Below are 23,499 nucleotides of genomic sequence, written 5' to 3'. Positions count from 1 at the left end.
GATTCCACCCAAAGGAATTCGGTGTGGAAAACGGTGTCAACAGGAGCCCGCCGGCTGTAAATTAGAGTTAGGCGAGGACAGAGTGTGCGGGCGCTGGCGCGGGACGGGGCGGCCTGGGGCTCGCCGCTGGGCAGGCCAGGGTAGCCCAAGGGAGACCAAAGACTCCACTTTGGGCATCGCCCTTTGGAAGCGGGCAGAGTCCAGCCGCAGGCCGCAAGGCGAACCCCACCTGAAGGACTCCACAGGACAGTCCTTTCCTTGCTCGCCGCAGCCGACAAAGTGGTTCCGGCTGGAAGGCGACGTCAGTGCGAGTGGAGGGCGTCCCATTTCGGCTTTGCGGTTGACTCTGAGCTCGGGCCCTGCCCTCCACTAGCCCTAGAGACTTGGGCAGCAGGATTAAGAAAGATACGTATTTAGGTTTGCTGCATTTGCGGGGTAGGAGAGAAGGACTTAAAAGCCCAGGATGAGAGTGGTGTAGGGTCCATTCTGTTTCTAGGTAAGGGGTTAACATTCTCGAAACACCACCACCCACCACCACCACCACCACCACCACCACCACCACCACCACCATCCCGCCACCCCCCGGCAAAGCATTCAATGCCTTAAGGCAGAATAGGGAGTAACTGAAACCAGGCTCCTTGGTAAGCGCCAGAGGCTTGCAGTTGAGCTGGGAACAAAATAGTGACCTACATACAGCTCTAAACCCCCAACTTGTGGGAGTCTGCAGATTTGAGCACAAGGAGAGCTGTTTAAAGACCTAGTTCTTCAAGGAAAGAATACAGGTAGTGTGGTTGGGGGTTCTGTTTACATTTTCACCCGGAGGCAAACCCTGAATGTGTAAATACTGGTAGTTCAATTCTCTGACATTTGATACGTTTTTGAAAAGTCTGTTTATAAAAACACATTTAGGCCTTGGGAGCAGGTAGACAAAGTAAGGTTGCATTGGGCTGGGAACATATAAAAATTCAGGGAAATTAGTTGGTTGGCTGCGTTGATACCCAGAGGGAGTTTTGCGACTTGAATGGAAGAAGAGTCTAGAGGAGGGCCCAGTTGGGGATTGAGATTCTCTGTTCACTAGAGGCAAGCAGTGAGTGGCCTCACTTTTGAAGGCTTCAGAATTTGCCACTTTAAGCCCTTCTCATGCTTTTAATTGAAACAAAACAAACAAACAAAAACGAGTGAATTGCTTCATCGCCCCAGATAGCATTGGGAGTGGTAAAGTAAATGAGCAACTTGATACAGAAAAAAGAAATCACAAAAGATGCTAATCTGAATGTCAGTTCTCACTGGCAGTGTCATTATTATCAATACAGATAATAATTAACTGTATTATCAGTTACTTGCTGTGGTCCAAGGGCCTAAGACGATACAGCTCAGAAACCCAAGCCCAGAGGCCACTGCCTTAGAAAGGTGGCTTGATGGGAGGGGACAAATGGGTGAATCTTAGTGGTATCCCCAACTGGAGTAACTGACTCAGGGAGGCCAGGCTGGCCCTGACTGGTTGAGCTCTACCCTAAATGCACAAACAGAGCCATTTTTCTCTTTCGATGTGCTATGACCTGTTTTGCTCCAGGATACCGGGTTAGCCTGCTCCTTTGGAAAGATGGGAAGCAAAAGATGCCATCTCAAGTTTGCCCCCAATTTAGGTTTCCCGGGCATCCTGGTGGCAGTGATGGAGGTGATGGTAGTGGTGGTGATGAAGGAGAGGGTGGTGTTGGTGATGAGAGGGAAAGTGGGGGAAGTAAGGGAGAAAGGTACGGTCCCTGATTTTGAGGTCAGCATGGGGACACCACACCTGAGCTACACTAGTGTGGCCACTGGTGTACAGGTTCCAAGTACTCAAAGACCCAGGGAACTGGCCTGCTGGGGGCTCCTCTGTGTGCCTGTGGAAGAATTCTAACTAGGGGCGGTTCTCTGTCTCTCCTTGGAGCCTGAGGGCTGGCTGAAACCGGTCTCATCTGAGTCCAGAAACTGCTTCACAAGGAGGCAGCCTGGGTTGGGGTGAGTGAGGGTTTGGGATGCTCTGTCTTCATTGTAGCTGACGGTGCACCTACTGTGCTGTGCATGTCATCTGCCTTCGGCCAAATAGTTTCAGGTTCAAACATTTATTTTGTTCCTCATGTCACTCGTCTCTTTGCCATCACTGCTACTTCTTTCCCTGGAAAAGATTGAAAGAGCACCAGAGGGACTGAGCATGCTCTTGCTAACATTTTGGTCTTGTGAGATATTATTATACTTTAAAAAATCAGTCTGGTTTAAACTAAAACTAATTTTAAAAAATCTTTAGTTAGGTTTTAACTAAAGATTGTCTCAGGGTATTTATTATTTCAAAGGCAAGGGCAGTTTTTATCCTCTGTTTTGCTCACAAGACCTCAAAATAAACTAGACCCAAAAAAAATCAGGCCGGAGGGTCATAAATGCACATTTTATGTTCATGGGAATTATGGCTCAAGTCTCCTCACCGTCTTTCAAATCTCGTTTCACTTTGTTTTTCTAACCAACATAGTGGAAGTGACTCTGACCACTCCCTTCAGAATCTTTAATGCTCTTACATGAGATGAGCCTCAGAACTTGCTAAGAACCTCTGAAAGAACATCAAGCCTGGAAGGTGACAGAAGGAGCAACAGGTTCTTGAAGATGTCACCTCAGCCCACCTGCTCCAAGGACAGTGTTTCTTGTGACACTCTGACAGCTCTGCGTTCCTGTCTGTACCAGGGTGGGGAGGAGTCATTTTACATGTTATCCACTTAGTCCCAGGATGTTTAGGATGCCCAGAACAAGGCATATTGTCTGAGTGGTGGCAAGGGTCTCCCTCTAACTGGGGTTGTGTAATCCTTCCCTTTCTTGTTTGCCTTTGGGAAATGGTTGTCTCCAGACACAGCAAGTGAAAGTGGCTCTAGGAATGTGGTGCTGCTCAAAGCACACATCTGCAAAGCAGAATCGAATTCTACTGGATTTCTGTGACTATTTTTAAAAAGGAAGGGCAAGAAAAGCTGCCCTTCTGTCTTATGAGGATTTTTCCTTCCTCTTTTAAGCAGGTTTTGTATTTTGGGGGTAGGAGGTGGTGTATTTAGTGAGTGGATCCTCTTCCTTTTTCTTTCCTACACAGAGAGATGGAGGGGGGAAGGGCTAGTTCAGCTGAAAGATGACCGTGGAGGGGCTGATTGCTTATGAATCCTTCAGTCCGGCTCTGATTAGAAAACAGTTAAGTCGGTGGAGAAAATCAGGGCTTGCTTAGTGTCTGCACTTCCCTCCTCCCCTTTCTCTTCTCCCTCCTTCCCGTCTTTCCCCTCTCCACCCTCCTCCCTCCCTCTCCCTCTTCTTCTCTCCATTTCTCCCTTGTAATTTGCCCCCTAGCAGCATTTGGGGTTACAAGGTGTTTTCTTCCCCTCATCACTGAATCAGCAACTAGTGTGGAAGAATGAAATTCTGGTTCACACTGAAGTCTTTTAAGACAAATCTTAATATCCACAGTCATTAGAATTTTCCTTTCTTTCTAAATAATCAATGACTAGATCCCCATATTAACTGATAGATATTCTGCTGCACTGGAGGGTTTTCATTGATAAGGGACAACTAAATATTTTGCCAGGTGTCCAAGTGTGTCTGTAAGTCTAGAGTACTTATTCAGACTAAAGGGACCATAAGATAACCCCGCGAAAGCCTCAAAGAAGCAGCATGATGTAGATACATGGAAGGTATTATTAATGTTATTCTACTAGTCCTAAGAGATACAGTAAGTCTAAGCTTTGCTGTTCTTTGCTACTTTGTAGTAAAATACAGAGTTTAAAGCAAAACCAGTGTGAGAACATACATCCCATAGGATTTATGTTAAATACTCATTCAAATTATTGTTTCAAGCAGATTGCATACACACTAGTGATATTTTCTTCCAAGCTGGGAAGAAATCACTCAACATTCAGATAAGGAAGTGCGATTTTGCATACGTGTTCTGTGGAAATAGTAAGTAATGGTCTTCACCTAATCTGCAATGTATTATGGGGTTCAGAATAAAATACAAGTGCAAAGGGCAATTTAAAATGGGGCTTGGGAGAGAAAACATTTATGTTACTGAAAGATTTGCTTCTGACTTGAGGCCCAGGAACATTCCTAGTTTTAACTGTAGTGTTGCATTCCTGGGAAGTTCTGTTCCATAGCTTCCTTTGCAAATTCACATAGATGGATTTCTTTAGCTCTGACAGTTTCCTCCAAACCTTTCCTGCATCGTTCCAGGGCCCTTGCTTATAGGCAGGGGAGTTACACCAGGATGGTTAGGTTTCAGGTTAACAAAAAGAAACACTTTTATTGTCAATATTAATGGCAAACCTCGATTTTTACAAGGCTTGGGTTTAGCAGTGTGAGCAGATCAAAAGCAGCTTGGTTTGATTTCTCAATATTCTCTGGAGCTTAGACAATTAACTGCAATTTTGCTGTTAACGAAACAACACAAAAAAGTGAGTTATAGAAGTGTTATAGGTAATCTTTTGGCAGAGACTTTAACCTGAATACAACATATCAGAAACTAAAAAATTTATCTACTGAACTTGAGTTGAGTTTTGCAGGAAAAGTCCTTAAGAAAATGTTGTGTGAACTGTGTCCTCCATTGCAATGTCATAAGCCTGTTTCAGTGTGTGCATTCCAGTCTTGCCTTTCTGGCTGGGTAAGAATCCGGCAGACTGAGGTCTCCTTGGTAATTTGGGTACACCGAGTCTCCAGTTAATGATAGATAATCAGCCTTTGGGTCATTCGGTCATTCTCTTATTACAAACCCCTCCTGCTCTCTCTGATCTCCTTTCAAACTAAATTTCAAACAAACAAATAAAGCAAGACAGGGACAAGTTCTTAAAAAAAGAGAGAGAAATATTAGAAACGCCTGATACAGAACTCTAAACAAGGGAAGGCAAGCTAAAAGAGGATAGGAAAGAACATCTTATCAAAATGAACATGTTGTGTACAAAACATTAAAAGAAAAGGCTCTGGTTTCTGTTAAAGTGACAGAAAATTAAAATAAAAATAATTGCAGGCAGCAAAGTTATAAACAGAGAAGGCAGGATGCTAGCTGGAAATGCGCAGCACTAGGGGGCTAATTTGTTGTTGCAAATTATATATCTGCACCATGGTTGGAGAGGTGCTGCTTTGCTCCATTTTCCAGAAGAGAATGGTTTTTCTTTTTAATACTTGCGTGAGTGCCCACTTAAGTTAACACAGGCCACAACTTCGAGGAATGAGAAATGGAATTGCATTCTGCTTGCAAAGCATCCAACTTCAAATGAAGAAATTGGGTTGTGTACAAAAAAAAAGTGGAATTTCATTCAGAATTCATTTGGAGACTTCACTAAATTGGTGTGACTGATGCTTTTTTGTTTTGCTGACAGAATGTGCAGATCATTCATGGGGAAGTATAACTGGAACCAGTCCTCCCACCCCCTGGGGGTCTTCACTTTCCCAGTCTACATCTGCCTGTGACTTCAGAAAGACAAACTACAGTTTGGCCAAGGTACATCTCAGATGAGAACCCTCTGGGAAAAGCACGGGAATGCTTGGCTCTAGCAGTTAGGAGCTCTGGTGAGAGCGCCCCTAGTACCGTTTTCCCATCTGTGCCCTTGACGGTCCCCTTTGGTCTAAATCCAGGGCTCTAGACAGTCAAAGTCTACCTGCTGGGTGTCCACTCTCAAGCCCTAGGATTTCAATACTAGAAGGGATTAGAACCTTGACTCAACATTTGGTCAAGGCAACCTTCAATTGAGGAGGGCAGCTGGGGGACGGCAGCAGGGGATGAAAATGTGACGTCTATCTTGTTCCCAACTGTGGGTCTGGCGCTCTTCAACTTGCCAGTATGCAGGGAAACAACCCATCTCTCTCCCATGTTGGAGAATCCACAGTTCGTTCCTTGTAGGCCCAGCCTAAGTGTTACCTCCCCCAGGGAGCTTCTCCAGATATTACTTCTCCTCTCTTTCCCTGCTCCTTCCCCCAAATTAAGTCTTCTCTTCTCAGTTCCTTCCTGGTGCTGTCACTTATTTTCTTTAGGGTAGATCTCGGGCAAGCATATGTCACCTTCTGTGACTGGGTTTCTTGAAAACTCAGTCAATGCATTGCACCAAGGAGATGTTTAGACAGCCCATATAAAAGGAATGACTAAGGGAAATCTGGTGAATCCCGTCTCCTCCAGTTCCAATAAGATTACTTGCCTTTATTTGGAAAACGATTTGAACTAGTAGAGGAGTTAGCTGTCACCCACTAAGGAAGAGATCGTCATCTCCAAGCCGTCCTCAGGCTCGGTGGGGCCTGCCCTGGGTCTGCATTAATTTCCCCTGGCTCTGAGAGGGAGGCTCAGCCCCAGCCTGTCCTCTCTGGTGCCCATTCACAAGATCCTGAGCTCCAACTCCAAGCTGGGCAGGGCCGACTCTAGACACCCCACGGTTGGCTGAGTGATCTCGGGCAAGCACCTCGGCGTCTCTAAGTCTCGGTTTCCCATCTGAACAATGGGGATGATGACGCGTACCTGGGGTGGGCAGGCTAGATTAAAGGGGATCAAAGCCCAAGCCAGAGCAGGTTGCGCTCAGTTAGAATTCCTGATTTTCTCCTCCTGCCTCTTTGGTTTCTTCCGTTTCCTTTTAGCTGCCTGAAGACCCAGCCCGACAGCGACGGGTGCCAGGCCGCGTCGCCCACCAGGGCAGCTGCTCTCTCGACTCGCGTGGGGGGCATCACCTCCCCTCGGTGCCTCCGCGGGGATCCCCAGGGCCTCAGACCTTGCGGCCGGCGGCGCGGGAGTGTGGCGGGGCAGGGACCGGAGGCGACCAGACGGAACCCCGGATTTAGGCCGCCTGCATTCCAGCCACTGGAGTGGCCACTGGGGCGCCCCTTCCATCCTGGTTAAATTCTCATTGTGACCCCCAGCCTCCGCCTAGGCGGGTTCTCCGCCGCTCAGGCCGGAAGAGGTCACGACTCCGGGCAGGGTGGACCCCCAGCTCCATTTTGGAGGAACTTTCGCCCGAAGCAAGCAGGAAGGGGTTAACCACGAGCCTCCCACCCTCACCTCGCAGCCCCCGGTGGTGGTGCCCGGCGAAGCGAAGGCCGCCGCTTCCCTCCTGAGGTCTCATTAGGGAAACCCTCGCCGCTATTTTCAACGTTTCCTCAATCAAGTGCCTTTAAATAGAGCTGCACAAACAGATTGGCGGCAAGAGCGTAGATCTTGTCACGATGGAGACCAATCCAGTATTTCAGCCTTGTTTGCTTTACAATTACGGGTTGGCTTGTGGCTGCGGTGCCACCGGGGCAAATCTGCAGCCGCTGGCTTTCTCCTCTGCGCTCCGGGCGGGCGGGTGGAGGAAGCGACCCTCGGAGTCACAGCCGGGAGGAAAGGGGGGCGCGCGCACTGGGGTTTGGGGACGGCGGCGCGGGGCAGAGGGGCCTCGCTTGTACCCCAGGGCCGCGGGCGCGCACGGCTGTGTTGAAGGACACACTTTTCAGGCTCCTGACAGCCACTGAGCTATGTGCAACAATAAAGTGCGTGATTCGCGTTTGGAAACCAGTGTCGTGCCCTCACCAGCTTCCCTTCCTGGCCCGCTTTCCCCTCTTCTCTACCTCCGTTTCATTTTTCTCCAGAGTATGCTGGTGGTTTGCTGGATTTCCCTTCTCCCTCGCTGTTCAACGGCTAGCATGATTTGTTACATTTTCCACAGCTGTTTATTCTTGTTTCACTTTTTGTACAAAGTCACTTTAAATCTGCTGCAGGAAGAATAAAGCTCCTAGCCCTCTGGATGGGATCCCGCAGGCGAGTGGCTGTCCCCGACCCACTTTTGATTCTTTGGAGGCGGCTCTTCTGTGTAAATTAGCCCCTGGGTGCGTTCGCTCACCTCTAGGCCAGCCTAGTTTGTATCCGCAGTACAGTAGTGAACTCAAATCAGGTCGTAAGCCTTATATTTCACAGACAATTACCTCTTGGCTGCTGTTGAACAAAACTGTAATATTTACTCCACTCTATACCGAGGAGCACTTTTAAAGCAAAAGAAACAAAACAAAATACAAATACTATATTTCAAAAAGAAAATATGACAATAAATCTCTTTTTTATGGATTCTCTCTGCAGAAATGGAAACAACATGATTTACATCCCTGGCACTCCCACCCCCTTTTCAGACACAGCAGAAGTTGTGCAGATTCTGTCTTCTAACACATAATCTCTCTCTCTGGGGGGAGGCACTTAGGTAGGCTACATTCGATTTCATTTCTAAGGTTTCAGGCCCCTCCCCGACCCGTGTAGTATGCAACAAGGGTTATCAAATAATAAGGTTTTGGTTGTAAAGTCTACTGCACACAAGAATTCAAAATGATGGGCAAGACATGGGTAATTATGTTACAACTTCATATTACTTTCCAAATGAATACCCATTTTCTTCTCATGTCAACTTCTAGAAATGGGAAGCTGAGGCAGAGAAATATTTTTACGAGACTCTGGAGTACATATTAAAATGTGTTTCTTTATTATTTGAGAATGTGTAAGGTATGGACCTAGATTTGTTTGCTGGTGGTCATAAAATAAATTCATAGCCATTGTGGCCAATAAGCAATCTCCTTCATGCTTTAAAAGTTCTTGGTTTATAATCCCACCTGGATTGTATTTTCACTATTCTGTATCACCCTCCTTTTGCAATATTTTGGTTCTCAATATTATGTAAAACAAACCTTAGAAATAATCATTTCCATAAAATTGTGCAATGGGAAAGCCACAGAATATTTTGAATCCATATTGTTATGCATGCTCAGGTATATAGCTCTTTCACAGTTTTCTAGCTAACCAATTGCTTTAGTATTTCAAGAAATAGGAAGCAGTAGCTACCAAGGATACCATTTCATAAGAATTGTATTTTCAGAGAAAAAATTGGTCTGGGGCATTATTCAATGCAAAAAAATTATAATATCACTTTCATATGTGTTAATCTGTTTAGTATTAAAACTGCTAACGTGTCTTAACCATGAACGTGTTTTGCCATACCACTTTCAAATGGGTGATCTGAGATAATTACACAGATTTTGATGTTAATCCCATGTTAAGTGAACAACTATGAAAATAATCTTAAAGCATTATTATTCTCTTGTAAGTGCCAGCAAACACAATTGTAGAGAGAACATGATTACTTTTTATCTGACATTATCCCATAATGGTATGGCTACATTTATTTCTTTTAAAATTGGAGCAGTTTTCAATTACTTTTTAACAGAATTGTTTTCAACACAGCATTTAGCCGTGCCCATAAATCATTGAAACTTTGTACTGACCAATACATATTTTTCTACATTATTATTTATTAGCCTTTTTGCAAACTCAATAAAATAGAATAGTATTAAAAATATGAACATACAGAGAACAATTATTAGGTTCTACATATTTATTTAGGTAAACCAATGTTATTAAAATTAAAAACATGTGCCTGGCATATAAGTGCTTCTTTAGGAATTCTTTTTTGGATTCCTAGTTATTATTTTTTAAACCAACTCAGATTTTCAAATATTGATTTGCTTCTCTGAATAGGCATGGCATTGTTTTAAACAGTAGCTCTTGGAATAATGCCGTCTTTAGTATTTTAGACTTTCAAATAACAATTGGAATTGGATAAATGCTTTCAGCTGGGAGCACTTTCCTAATACCTTTGTAGGTAATGTGATTCTTTATTTGTGCTGGGTGACAAATGGACAGTGGCCTGGACAGACTGCTTACCCTCTGTAGAATTTACCAAAAAGTAAAGTTTTCCTATGAGATTGCTTGTGGTACATATAAAAATGAAAAAAAAAATCAGAAAATGAGCAAGGACTTTTCTAACTACAGGTATGAAATGATGGTTTAAAAGGGAATTTAGAAAATAAGACTGGAGTAATACAGAAACAAAATCTGAAAAATAAAGTTTGCTTAGACAGGAACTGGCTCTTTGTCTATAAACCAGAGGCTAAGTAAGGAGTTGGATCCAAACGCATTGAATTATTTTTGTTTGATTGTTTATTTTCTTCCATTCAGTGCCTTTTAAATTGTTTTTTTACTGGATGAAGAAACTCGACCAAGAAAATGTATGTCAATTCTTTTAAATGGGACAATATTAGCTGCTGCAATTTTTAATACTAGCATAAAATATAAGAATCTTTTTTTATTACTATATATTTTTTTCCCTAAATGAATGCATAGTGTAACGATTGGTGTCAAAAAGCACTGATTTTTTTTTTTCAAATGGATTAAATTGGAATAATAAGCTATAGCCATGAGGTGATTTCTGTGAAGTCTGACTTGCTAAGAAGAAAGTGAAAAAGGTTTTTCTGGCAGAAATATGGCAACTTAACTGTTATTAATCTAGACTAAATAAAACAGAAAACTGCCTCTTTACATTTATAGTAATTTTTTCTGCCTTTCCAAACATTGTTACGTTCTATGCAACTTGTGCTATTCAAGTAAAGATGATATCAGTAATAAAATTACAGAATCTAATCAAGTGACTATTTTTACTTTATTACAAAATTTATATATTTAATTGGAATGTTGAATTGCTTAGTTTTTAGAACGCTGAATTTTTTTTTTTCTAGACAGTGTGTTATTTAATGAAGTGCTTATAAAGATAAACATGATGGTTCATCAAAGGTAAAATAGTTATGGTAACAAGGTGACATTTGAGTCAATGTGGTATGGACTCTTCTTTGACCTAGGTATTTATAAGGGGAACGTCTGAGAAGAGAAACTCAGGAGTCCTCAACTTACACAGCCAAGAATACACAACCATATAGAAGAACTTGCCCTCAGAAGCATTTTTTCTGCTGACATTGCCATTCTTTTCCTTAATCTAGTACCTCCATTTGCTGTATTTTACTAAAAAGTCATAGAATTAAGAGTGGCTGCTGCAAGTCACTGGGCGTTTCTCTACTTAAAAACGTTAATCTCACATGGTATTAATATTGCTACATTAATGATTGAAAGGTTCACTCAGCTGTCTGTATGATTTTTCTAATCATTGTTAACTATCTGAATATTTGGAAATAATTGTACCATGCACTGACTTTTTCTGATTGCCTTGGGTGCTGGAAGTTTTAACATATAATGTCAGACACAACTGAGTAAATAGTAAGCTGTATATATTTTATTGTATTGTTATTTATATTATGTCTACTTTGTGTCAGAAAGGATTTAAAGCTCTTGTTTTAAGAATTGGTATGCTACATTTTTCAAAATCTGTGTGTAAAAATAATTTCCATAAATATCATTATAATTTGCTTTTTATGTGTATTACAAAATCAGTTATGTGTTCTGGTAAATATTTTGCTCCCAAGAGGAAGCAAGATTACATGTAGAATGTGACAAATTTTAAACATTAATTTTGTTGTAAAGAAATCTTCATAATGATATTCCATAAAGTTATTACTATGCATGGAAGGTAGCATAACATAGTGATTAATAGCAGGTCCTTGAAGTCAGAGGCACAGTCTCAACTTGACTACAAAAGTTATCAGCTGTGTGATCTTGGGAAAGTAACCATTCTCCGCTTTAGTTACCATAGCTGTAAAAGGTGGATAATAATTGTAGATGCGGTCACGTTGTCGTGGCGAACATTTAGTGAGGCAACTCACATGAGGGGCTAGCATAGCGTAAGTGCTTAATCATCGCCAGCTGTTCCCCTTGGCATAGCTCTCGATGTTAGAGTGGCATGCCGCAGTTACCTTCTTGAGAGCCACTAAGCATGGGAATGCTAGCAGCCCACATAATTTTTGGAGATTTGTTTGAGGAGCCTGCATTGGCTCCCAGCTCTCAGAGTTGACAGAGTGAAGGTAATGGCTTCTGGCTTTCGTTAGAGTTCCTGAAAGATACGAGAAGATGGTTCTGGTGATGACAATCCACTGGTTTGTGAGTGGAAATCTAGTTTAATGTCATCTTTGTCATTTGTGGCGTAGTCTATTGGTGCCTGATACAAACATCTAGAGTGGGGAAAATAACACCTTAAAGAAATAGGTCCATGATTCCCCTACTGTTTTTATTATGTACCCCAACAGTAAAACGTTTTAAGTATATTTGCGAATTATACATCTGTACATCTTTACTAATATGTACATTACAAACCTGTGCCAAAAATAAGCTAAAAAGAGATAAGATTAAAAACTAGAATTAGTCAGAAGGTTTAAATGTTTTAAGGTAAGATTCAGTATCATCAACAGTGGGTGTAAACCCACATTTCAAATAACCTTGGTGGTTTCAGAATCCTCTAGTTGATTCACTTTTGGATTCATGTTGTCAGTGTTTCCATCTTGTTTTGTGGCTGAGAAGAGGAGGACCAGTGTCACTTCTGCCATTTTCCTGTTGATGGTTTATGTCTGCCTTCTTGGAATCATATTTAAGGAAAAGTTCTTTGCAGGAATCTTTTAAACCCCATGTTCATTTGGTGAAGATTAGTTAAAACTGAATTATATAATCTGTTTCTATCTAACTGAGCCAGACAAATTGTAACACATTTCAGGCCATGCGTGCTTGTGAGCTTGTGAGAAGGCCACTATCAACCCCTCTGTGGTCAAGAGCTCCCCCTTCCCTGAGGTTACCTTATGTGCTCAAGGCAGCTGTCAACATAGGATAGACCAAGGGTGTTGATGTCAATGGTTACTTTACCTGTTGTGTAACTATTAGTGAACTCATTTAGTGAGCTCATTTATGATTGTTTATATGATTTTAGTTATACTCATCTGGCACCCCGTTCCTTGGGGCACCACTCTCCTAGACTCAGAAGCCATTGTGGTTCCTGCAATATCTTGACCATGATGTTCTGTGACAGAATGAATGAGACCTTAGGTGCAGTGGACTTCGTTTTCTGAAACTAGCTTTACTCTCTTGATCACGTAGTGGTATAGCTCTTCATTGTTTGCAAATCAATGTTCACATATTTCTGTCATTTGAACTCAGCACCTCTATAGGGCAGGTATTGTAGGTCTGATTCCGTCCATTCTAAACATGGAAGAGATGAAACCACCAGACTGCAGATGGAAGGTAATTGCCTAAGTTCATGCAGCAGTAGAGCTGGGTTTGAATTTGTTTTTGAAAGCAATATCATCCTGATTCTGTTCTGTCATGTTAACACACTTTTTAAACAATATTCATATTCATCTGAATGGAGGAGAGACAGAGCTATAAAACCAAACAAGTGGTACTGGGAATGCATTAAGAGAAAGCATGTATATTATTAATAGAATAAATAATCAATTAATAGAATAAAGTAAATTAGATGGAAAGATATTTTATTGAAAGAATAAAAGAATTAATAGAATAAAAATATTAATAGAAAAAATAATCAAATAGATAATGTGCAGGAAGGGGATTTGCATTTATAAAGCATCTATTGTATCTTATGTTCTTTACACATATAATCCCTTTAATATAGTTCTATACTTGCAGGGATAGATTTTACATCTAAAGAAATTGAGGTTCAGAGATGTTAAGTAATTTATCAAAAGTACACAGCATTTAAATTGTAGCTTTTAAACCAAAGGGATCTGGCATTTAAAAATTTCAGGTAATGTTAAAATAGCACAATGTATTGAATGTGAAAGTTTTTCTGTCAGTTTTTGTTCCAAATTGGATCTCTAGCTTTGACTAAAAATCAACCATGACAATAAATGTTGGCAGGGATGTGGAGAAACAGGGTCACTCCTATACTGCAGATGGGAATGTAAAATAATGTAGCCTCTGGAAAACAGTTTGGCAGTTTCTTTAAAAGCTAAACTTGCTAGTACCATATAACTCCACAATTGTACTCCTCAGCATTTATCCCAGATAAATGAAGACTTAAGTTCACACAGAAATATGTACATGAGTGCTTATAGCAGCTTTATTCATCATAGTGAAAAACCGGAAACAACTCAAATAGCCTTCAATGAAAAGACAAACTTACCCATTCTGTTAACAGTTAAATATATATGGTTAATTGTGGCACAGCTTTACCGTGGAATACTACTTAGCGATAAAAAGGAACACATTATTGATAAGTGCAACAGACTGAATGGATCTCCAGGGAATTATGCTGGATGAAAAAGCCAAACCCAAAAGGTTACATACTGTATGGCTCCATTTATATAGAATTATTGAAATGACGAAATTATAGAAATGGAGAAAAGTGAGTGGAAGGGAAGTGAGTGTGGCCATAAAGAGGAACAGAAGCAGTGGGGTGGAAGGGAATTAAGGAATTAAGGAACAGTGGGGTGAAAGGGAAGTGAGCGTGGCCATAAAAAGGCAACAAAATGGATGCTTGTGACACTGGAAATGTTCTGCATCTTAACTGTGTCAAGATCAGTATCCTGGCTCTGATATTGTACTGTGTTTTTGCAAGATATTACAATTGGGAGAAACTGGGTAAAGGGTGCATGGGATCTCCACTATTTCTTACAACTGCATGAGGATCTACAATTATCTCAACATAAAAAAGCTTAATAAAAATGCCAACTGGTCTTCAGGAAGTTCTGTTCCATGCTTTCCATAACTTACCTGAAAAGAGGGGATGGGCAGCTGAAAATTTAGGAGCTCCAAACTCTGAGACTGACTTTCAGCAAACTACTCAAATTATTCTGAGTTTCCCCCTTGATTCTTCTTATGGATTGTAGGACATTCTTCCTCCTATTTTGGAGAAGAAAAAAATGCCACATCTCTATCATAGGACTTCTGCTCTACATATGACTTAAAAATCTATCAGTTAACTGATTTACACACTAGAAGATGAAACTTGATTATATTAGATTCCATTGTCACAATTTCTTTTAAAAATCAGAGTTTTCATCTTTCTTGTCTATTTTTTTCTGTCTTACTTTATTTTCTTCTTTTTCCTACTCTATCTAAACCCATATTTTCCTGTATTGCACTGTTTAGTCTAAAAACTAGTAAGCCTGAATATTGTTGATTAAATTCATAACTGACACTCTTTAAATGAGAACGATAAAGATTCTTGAGCCCCCACATATATGCTATGCTTGCTGTATGCTTGGGTGTTCTTATTTTCGGAGAGAAGTAATAGAAATTATAAATGTTATTTAAAAAAATTACTGGTGATTTGTTGAGAAGATAAAGTAACAATGCTCTTACAGAGGGTTGGTCTTGATTTTCCAGGCCACCAGTGCAGTAACAGAGCCCTCTGCAAACACCTGATAATGCTGAAGAGTGTTTTAGTCATTGTAGAGGAGCTGCTGTCATGACAAATAGGGGTTAAATTGTGAGAATTTCAGGATATATTTTGGGGAAGGATTAAATAAATCAGGGTACTTGCTGACAGAAAATAGTATCTTTGATTTGAAACACAGAATCAGAGAATTGAGATGAATCCCAGGTGGTGGTTGGGAGTTGGAAAAAATCCCAATAAGTTGGCTAAGTGTAGGCTTCGTTTCAACATCATTAAATAGTCTTTAAGTACTGACTTAATAGTAGTTGCCCCAAGAAAAGGCTGCTAAATACAGTGGTGGAATTAACTATATGAATCCAGATAGCATTTTATTTAAATGAGTTTTCTAACAATAGGGTTGGAAGGCCCTAGAACTGCTTCAAGGAGCTTAAAGTGTGTTTAGTACTTAACTGTCAGATTGAAAAATAAAATTTTAAATTTCAACAGTGCAGTTGAGTTCTTATTTTCTTACAGAAGTGAATAATAAATTTTATTCAAGGATACCACTGGCAGATGTTGAAATGAAAATGTTCACTCCACTAGCTTGCAGTGGACTAAGAGGTGTCAGGAAGGGAGATTGGTACCACAGATCCCGAAAACACAAAACAAAACTAAACCAAATCCACACTACAAATGGACACTTCCAGATACTTACCAAGAAGAAGTGCCTTGGAGGGCAAGGGCTGTGAGACAGGTGAAGGCTAGGGAACAAACAAAAATTCCTTGTTCCATGTCTGTTTACAAGAATTTGTCATGGCTGGTCCACCTCACTTTATAGTTTCCTCAGACCAAAGTGACAAAGAAAAAGCAAAAAACAAAAACAACGAAAATTCTGAAATGAATGGACAATACAACCAAAACTTTAATATGAACCAAAACAAAAATTGGGCTGATTTTATGAGATTGACTTAAAGTCAGGAAAAGAATGATAAACTTGTGAGAGGAAGAAAGAAATCATCAAAGCCACGAGGAGCTCAAAGTGGGGTTTAATAGCAGCTATCATATTGCGCCTGAGCCTTGAGCACTTCTGACGCAGCTGTTTCGTTTTAAGATGTTCCCGTTCCTGTTCCACTCACACAGTCCTCCACAGCGACCTGAGTGCACGCACCCAAGCATGCGGGCCACTCTAGAAAATCGTAAACCCCTCAGAGAGTCACTGCAGGGGGAGGGGAAATGGAAATGATGAAATCCAATATAGCATTTAGCTGAATCATCATCTGAGGTTAAGCCCAGTGAACAATTAGCAGTATCGGGAGTCCTCCTACCTGTCAAAATCGCACCGATGGGATTTCATGCAAATTATGTAGGTGTATGGAAGTTATTTTTTATGTTTGATTAAACAATGGACCCTGGGTAGTAATTTAGATACAACTTTTTTTTTTTTTTTTTTTTTTTTTTTTTTTTTTTAAGTACTAAAGGACAAGTGTGGTGATAAGCTTCATAATCGGGAGGATCTTTTCAAACATTGCAAAACATCAGGCCTTGAAGTAATTCATTTTATTAAGTAGTGCACTCTGTCTTTTCATTCACAAAAGGAGGATGATTTATTATACAGATGGATGCTTGCACAGGATGATGAACACCTGTAGGATTGCATGGTGTTCTGGAAGTTGATCAAGGTCTACCCTACACCAGTAATTAGAGGTCATGATGATGATGATAACAATAGTGGCACATACTATGTGTCCTCTCCTGTTTTAACTGCCTTTCTTATATTAACTTATTTAATTTTCACAATTACCCACTAAGATACCATTATTAACCCTGTTTTGTAGACAAGGAACTGAGTGAAGCACAAAGAAGTGACTAGGATCACACCGTCACACAGGCAGGAATGAAACCCCTGCAGATTGGCTCTTTAGTGTGCTCTTTGATCTATTATCATTCATCACATATTTATTCAGCATCTAGTATACGAAAGGCATTAGGCTTTATGCAGGCAATACTTTAACGAAGCCAGGTAGATCTCTCTGCCTTCTTGAGCTTATAGCTTGTTGGGCAAAAAGGCTAACAGGCTAACAGTATAAAAATCTTGATCTTGTGAGATGAGACGTATCAGTGTTTGTATGGTCTATTGATTTAAATTAAGTGCTGTAATAAAAACAGGGAGCCTGGGTCTCACACAGCCTTGGTTGTCTTCTTCCTTCTGCTCCCCACTGGAGTGGGTAGAAAGGTCATGCCCTCACTGTCAGGCTCCCTCACTGTTCTTGGCTGAGTGTCTCAGGTTATAGGCCATATGAGCAGGTTTGCACCTGGATTTGACTGTGGCAGTAATAACAGATGTGACTCTGCACAGTGGCAGTGGCAGCAGGGGTGGAAGTTGGGGATGGGGTTATCTTAAAATGCAGTGTTGGTGTTAAGTCAGTTTTGTTTTATTTTGATGTATAGCCATATGACTCTGGAGTATGACTCTGGGTTCACCAACTCGGGGATGGCCCAGGGATTTAGGAGATGGCAGCAATGACTCTCCTCTTTTATACAAAGGACTGTTCAAGCTATTTGTGTGGTGTGTGTGTGTGTGTGTGTGTGTGTGTGTGTGTGTGTGTGACAGGATCTCGCTCTGTCACCCAGAAGGGGGGCAGTGGCGTAATCTCGGCTCACTGCAAACTTTGCCTCCCAGGCTCAAGCGAACTTCCTGTCTCAGCCTCCTGAGTAGCGAGGACCATGGGTGTCAGCCATCACACCAGGCTAATTTTTGTACTTTCTTTGCAGAGACGGAGCTTCACCATGTTTCACAGGCTGGTCTTGAACTCCCGAGCTCAAATGGTCTATGTCTCTGCCTCCCAAAGTGCTGGGATTACAGTTCGCGCCACCTCTGCCTAAGCAATTCTGTCCAGATCTTAAGACTATTTTTTGCTGGGATTCAAACTCAGATTTATGTGGAGTCAACTATATGAGGTATATGTGAGCTTAATTTTTTAAAGTTTTATCTTGAACTTCATCTGGGATCTCCTATAGAGAACTCCACTTTATGATTACAGGTTGGATTCCCATGTTCAGGTGTTTTAATTTATTCATACATTCTACAGTAAATGTTTATTGATACCTAAAATAAACTTGAGATCCTAGAATTCATTGGTTGTCTTAAAAATTCTAAATATGAAATGCTAACTTCAGCTTCATGTGAGTATTTAGAATAGAAAAGAAGTAATTCAAAAAATGTTCAGGAAAACATCCATGATTTATTCTACTCTGGAGGAGCGTATTCACTTTAAAACATACTGATTCACATAAACTTATTTGGTAATGAGGCGATATACTTTTTATGAGAACGTATCGAATGATAAACACTGAGATCCAGCCTCTCCTGAGTGTGCAAAATGTCAAGGTTTTATTGATACTAATGATAATGGGAGTGACATATGTGCATAGAATAAGTCCATGGTTGAAAGCCCGGCTGATTAGGCGCTGTGTTCTGTGGTTTTTGCCACTTGTGTGTGATTAAACCCTGCAGAATAGAGTCTGTCGCCATGTATTTGGTTCATGAAGAAAACTAGTAAAGTGATACTGAATGAATGATTCAGTTTCTCAAAAGGGTAGACTATTGGCCTAACACCTTCCTAACTTGGAGCTGTCAACATGTTTAGTTTGGTTCTAATGGGAGCTAGGCTGGAAAAGGGAAAAGTTTTGTGAGAAAGGTTATGCGATATTAATAAGAACCACATTCCGTTTGATGTTTTCTCAAATGATATGTTTTTTATCTTCCTAAGAAATTGAACCATTCAAAAATAATAAATCGTCCTCTCCTATGGCCCATAAATGATCAACATTTTGGATGATCAAAACAATTTTGTCTCTAAGATATCCCAACTTCCAGCCCCACTTTATTTGGCAGTGCTGATTTATAGCAGAAAGCACCACTTCATATTTTTTCCAAGCATCAAAGTCATAATGTGTTTTACAAATACTCAAAAGTGCTTAAAATCCATGAACCTCTCTCTGTATTGCTATTTTTTTAATTCTTCTGTAAGTATGTATTTAAATTGGTTAAACAGATGGCTTTCTATTTTTGAAAAAAAAAAAAAAACTGCTAAGAATATTCACCTCAAAATGAAGAACTCATAGGTTAAATTTCATTCTGGAGTGCACTTTTACAACCAGGTAATTAACCTTTGAAAATGAGGGTACTCGAAGGAAACAAGGAAAATCTTAACAAGCTGATCTCACTAACACTAGTGTGTTAGACTTCTCAGAAGTAGAGATGCCCCACTAAGTTAAATATTGAAAGACTTTAAAATCTTTTTAAAAACGTAGTTAATTTTTGGAGCTTTCCAGTTTTCTCCCTTTATTACAATAACCTTAGGAGGTAAACACTTCAAGGGGTGTATCCTTATAATAATAGGAATTGGTACACAGATTTTGGTGGAAAGATGGAGGTGTCAACATTAATCAGTCAGTATATATTTGTTGACTGCCTACCACATGAACAAGTCTCTTCCATGATTGTGAAGAGATACAGTGATGTGCCATGTGTAGAATCTACCCTTTGTGAGCTTTTGATTTAGTTAGTTTGAGAAGGGACATTAGTGAACAGTTAAAAGAAATATTAGATGAAGTGTTGAGGCAGTCTGTGATTGTTACCTGAGACATCGAGTTAACAATGCTAAGTTAAAAGAATGAGAGACCACTATGGGATAGAGTGGACAGGAAGAGTTCCTTTCCTTGAAGCTTGCACTAAGCCATAAGAGGCAAAGCGATTTCAGAAAGGCAGAATTTGGAGATATGAAGTAAGAATAATTCCCTGAAAGGGAGAAGAGTTTTGGAGCCAGACAAGATCTGGATTCAAATCTTGGTTCTCTTATTTTCTAGCTGTGTAATCTTGGGAAGTTACTTAGCATTTATGGACATCGTCTATAAAATGGATATGATAGCAACTACTTTGTTAATTTTTTAGGACTAATTGAGTTAACATATATAAACTGTTATAAGCACATGATAAATGGTAATTCCCTTAGTTGAAGAGAACATCCTAAACAAGCCTGGAAGGAGACAGCCAGCCATGTTCATGGGGCAAAGAGAAGACTATTATAAGTGGAGGGGAGGGAAAGATTAAGTAAGAGAAGTGGAGTGAGATCTCATGGAAAGATAAATTAGGATTAGCTGTAGCTATTCACTTGTTTCTTTATGTAATAATTTATTGAGTTCTTTATGTGGGGAGCTCTTTCATGTGGGAAGCTCTTTCATGTGGGAAACCCTCTGCTCTGCATGGAGATACAAAGACAAAGAAAACTTAGCCTTGGATTTCTCTTGAATGTCAGGCTAAGGAGTTGGAACTTTATTCTGAGGAGAATTATATCTTCCAAAAGGGGAAGAGCTTGAAAGTAGTATTTTGGGGTAGTTAACGTGGAATATGATTCTTGTGACCCAAGATATGCATTCAGTTGCCTTCTCCTAGTGGTTGATGGTTAATGCCTGGAGATGTGACCCAGATTCTCTTGTAGGTCATTCCTGACAGAGAGTCCATTCCAGTGAGTGAGGAGGAGGAGCTTCTGGGATGAACTTCATCTCATCTCTTGAAATAAAGCAATGGCATTGAAACTACTCAGATTGCAATTGTGTTTAAATTACTCATCTAATCTGAGATATTCCACATTCGATGAGTCTTGTGTTATACCTACAGTCCTGGTGACCCTTATAAATTGTACTGGAATAGCTGTCTCTTCAGGGATAAGTAGAATCTTGGGAATCTAGTCTTCAGTGACTTTCTCCATGATCATGAATCTCATGAGAGGAGGTCTCTTTCCTGTTAGTAGATCTCTATAGCAAGAGGTTCTGAGGCACACAAGCACACTGGATACTTGCCAAAAGTTCTAGATTAACTGATGGAGCATAGGTATTTCTTTCATGGAGATAAATAACTCCTGTATCTTCTAGTGACAAAATTTTGCTTCTTGTTTTCTCCTCTAGCTCTATTCTTAATCTCTACTTCCTTGTTCAGTCCAAGGCTCAGGAGAACCCAGACCATATAAGATATAAAACCCGTTGCTTCCTGGGATCCCCTAGTACATGCTGCCTAATTACTAATTTCAATGATCAATTGCTTTCGGGAGTTAGAACCATGTTAAATTATGTTTAAGAACTGAAATAAAATTCTTCTAAGGTGATTAGATTTTGGCTCTCAGCTTGGAAAATGCCACTGGGGCATGGCATACAAGTTATATAACTTAGAGGAGGCCATGTCCTCCTTTAATACCCAAGCACCAGTTTCATGCTTGTTGTTATATGTTATTTTATTCCTGGCCTTGACACCCACACACAGACACGTATCTACACAAAGTTCAATGTCTATATATATTTTTGTGGCTATTTAGCTCAGGTGATTAGGGCATTGAGCTAACGAGAACAAGGTCACAGGTTCAATCTTTGTGTGGGCCAGCAAGGTTTGCTTTGTTCAGAGGCCACAGACCTGGTCCAGCCAGCTGTCTAGCACATGTCGGCCCCAGGTCATGAGAAGACAGGGCAGGAGTGCAGGGATGGACAAGAGCAAATCCATCACCACCCTTAGAAAAAGTCAAATTGAGCACGTGTCCTCCTAACGGGGGTCAATAATGCCTCATTTAAATGGGGCTGACATTTTATTACCTCTTGCTGAGAAGGTCTTTTGAATGTCAAATTTAAACATTGTTGGTTTTTTGTGTGAAGTTATTTTTAATAAATGGAAGGCTGTGCAAGACCTTAGATGATTAAGGTTTCCAAATATAGATTAATGATGTAAATATTTAAGAAGTTGGTGTGATAGTAAAAAAAAGTTCAATATGGCTATTCAGTTACCTTCCCTTATTAAAATCTGTTTTGGCTAATTAAATAAAAAGTTCATGAGTTCTTCAGAGAGTCGATGAGAATCATTGCCTTCATTCAAGAATGAAAACACTATTATTAAACTCATTGATAATGAGACCATTAAAAGTTAGCATGAAGCAAGTACAATACAATTCTGTATTATTGAGATTTTCAGATATTACCCAGACTACACATCCCACCTTTCATTTTTAGGCAAACACATTCCCTAAACAATTTTTTTTTTTAAATTTAGCATTAGGTCTTTTTAGGCTTCAAATTGGATCAAAACCAACCCTTTCCAAAGTGCTCTGCCCCAGCTCTTTCCCTCCGCTGGGTCCTAGTGAGTGTTAAAAAAGGCATTTGAAGGGGGGTGGGGAGGTGGGAAGAGATAGCATGGGGAGAAATGACAGATACAGGTGAGGGGACGGAAGGCAGCAAAGCACACTTCCATGTGTGTACCTATGCAACAATCTTGCATGTTCATCACATGTACCCCAAAACCTAAAATGCAATAAAAAAAAAAAAAAAAAAAAGGCATTTGATTAGAAGGGGGTGGCAGGGCAGAGAACAGAAAAGAAACTTGTTGAGAGAATGATGAAGAATGATATATTAGGGATTCTTTTAAAATTCATTCATTAAAAAGAGTAGCATGTTAATGGAAATGTCCATTAATTTTTTTGAATAGGTAATGCACTTGCAAGGGTAAACACAGAAATATGAAATGGTATATGATGAAAAATTTTGCTCACCCCCTTCCCTCATGAACCCAATTCTACTGCCCTTGTATAGCCATTTTTATTAGTTTCTTGTGTACTGTTTCAGAATTTCTTTATGCCAGTATATCTTAAATTCTCTCCTTTTTCATACAAAAATTAACACCATCAGTTTTGTTTCTGGCAGGGTGAGGTGACTGACTGACTCCTGTAATCCCAGCCTTTTGGGAAGCCCATGTGGGAAAATTACTGGAGCCCAGGCATTTGAGACCAGCTTGGGTAGCATAGGGAGGCCCTGTTTCTATCAAAAAATAAAAATTAGCTAAGCATGGTGGCATGTGCCTGTAGTCTCAGTTATAACTCAGGAGGCTGAGGCAGGAGGATCACTTGACCCTAGGCAGTTGAGGCTGCAGTGAACCATGATTACACCATTCTACTGCAGTCTGGGTGACAGAGCAAGACTCTGTCTCAAAAAAAAAAAAGTTTTTGATCTTGCTTTTTCCACTTAACAATATATTTTGTACATCTTTCTATATAGGCAAAGTAGCCTCATTTTTCATAATTGTATTATCATTCCACTGATGTAACACACTTTGTCTACCCCCATTGATGGACCTTGATATAGTTTCTAATATTTTCTATTACAGACAACAATGTAATGAATTACTTTGGAATGCATTAGGTAGAAAGCATTCTTCTTTCTTAAAACATTTACATGTCATTCCATTGAATGGCTATACCATAACTTATTTCTCTCACTGAGTTTCCAATTTTTTATTTTTAAAGACAATGTGATAATGAATAACTTTATACATGCATTATCTTATATATGTAGAAGTAAATTT

General features: G+C 40.3%; 1 long non-coding RNA gene across 2 annotated transcripts in view; it reads left to right on the top strand.

Annotated features, from left to right (window-relative positions):
• The window catches only part of LOC101048910 (uncharacterized), a 52,597-nt gene that overhangs the window by 1,177 nt on the left and 27,921 nt on the right, over positions 1-23,499 (top strand). The window contains exon 3 of one of the 2 annotated variants that reach the window (XR_012517041.1): positions 17,874-22,291. The exons of the other annotated variant lie outside the window; for it this stretch is intronic. This is a non-coding gene — a long non-coding RNA (uncharacterized LOC101048910). Of the gene's footprint in view, positions 1-17,873; positions 22,292-23,499 lie in introns of those variants that run through there. 2 annotated transcript variants of the gene reach the window in all.

The sequence above is a fragment of the Saimiri boliviensis genome, chromosome 3, assembly GCF_048565385.1.
Source record: "Saimiri boliviensis isolate mSaiBol1 chromosome 3, mSaiBol1.pri, whole genome shotgun sequence".
Taxonomy (NCBI): Eukaryota; Metazoa; Chordata; class Mammalia; order Primates; family Cebidae; genus Saimiri; species Saimiri boliviensis.
This window is presented reverse-complemented; position numbering and strand designations above follow the sequence as displayed.